This window comes from Rhinolophus sinicus, linkage group LG12 (genome assembly GCF_036562045.2).
Source record: "Rhinolophus sinicus isolate RSC01 linkage group LG12, ASM3656204v1, whole genome shotgun sequence".
Lineage (NCBI taxonomy): Eukaryota > Metazoa > Chordata > Mammalia > Chiroptera > Rhinolophidae > Rhinolophus > Rhinolophus sinicus.
In genome coordinates this window covers 41,158,453-41,159,910 of record NC_133761.1, presented here as the reverse complement: position 1 = coordinate 41,159,910, position 1,458 = coordinate 41,158,453, and positions in this window count along the sequence as shown.

Below are 1,458 nucleotides of genomic sequence, written 5' to 3'. Positions count from 1 at the left end.
GGTTCGTGTGAGGCTGAGGGATGGAACATGTTTCAGCTGCTGCCTCCAGCCAGGTATACATTAAGGGTCGGGTTGTGTTAGGGCCTCGGTTAGCCCGAGTGTGAGAGAGTGTTGGTATGCTACTTACAGAGAGGGTGAGGGTTCAGACGTTGTCGGGTTTGGAAAAAGCCAAGTATACATTCAGGATCGGAAGAGTGTTAGAGCCACGGTTATCGCCAGGGTAGGGAAACGGTTGGAATGCTTGATATGTTGAGGGTGAGGGATTGAACTGTATCGTGCTGCTGCCTACAGCCAGGTATACATTTAGGTTCGGAGCAGTGTTTGAGCCACGTTCACCCCGACGGAAGTTAAAGTTGGTATGTTGGTTAGGGTGAGGGTGAGGGATGGGTCAGTGTTCGGTTCTGCTCACAACCAGTTGTTCGTTGAGGTTCGGAACACTGTTAGGATCACTGTTAGCTGGAGGGTATGGGAAAGGATTGTATGCTGGTTAGTGTGAGGTTTAGGGAAGGGACAGGGTTCGGCTACTGCCTTCAGACAGGTATACATTAAGGTTCGGGTCAGTGTTAGCGCCGAGGTTAGCCCAAGGGCGAGACAGTGTTGGTGTGTGTTAAAGTGAGAGTGAGGGTTTGGACAGGACAGAGTTTCGTATACCAGCCAAGTATACGTCTAGGGTGCGAAGGGTGTTAGAGCCTCGTTTACTGGGATGGTAGGGAAAGTTTCATATGTTGGTTTAGTTGAGGGTGAGGAATGCAACCTTGTTCGGATGTTGCCTACAACCAGGTATACATTGAGGTTCGGAACGGAGCTTGAGCCGCAGGAACCGTGAGGTAACTTAAAGGTTGGTATGATGGTGAGGCGGAGGGTGAGAAATGAGACAGGGTTCGCCTTTTACTTACAGCCTTGTGTACGTCTAGACTCGGAACACTGTTAAGGCCACGGTTACCTGGATGTATGGGAAAGGAGTGAATGTTGGTTAGTGTCAGTTTGAGGGATGGGAGACTGTTCGGTTGCTGCCTTATCAAGATACACATTAAGGCTCGGTTGAGGGTTAGGAACTCGGTTAACCCGAGGGTGAACAGGCTTGGTGTGTTAGTTAAAATGACGGTGAGGGTGTCGACAGTGTTGAGTTTCGTATAACAGTCAAGTATACATCTAGGGTCCGCAGAGTGTTAGAGCCACGATGACCGACAGGGTAGGGAAAAGGTTGGTATGTTTGATATGTTGAGGGAGAGGGATGGAACTGTGTTCAGCTGCTGCCTACAGCCAGGTATACATTTAGGATCGGAGCAGTGTTTGAGCCACTTTCACCCCGACGGAAGTTAAAGTTGGTATGTTGGTTAGGGTGAGGGTGAGGGATGGGTCAGTGTTCGGGTTCTACTTACAACCAGTAGTCCGGTTTGTTTCGGAACACTGTTAAAATCACTCTTAGCTGGAAGGTATGGGAAAGGATTGAATCTT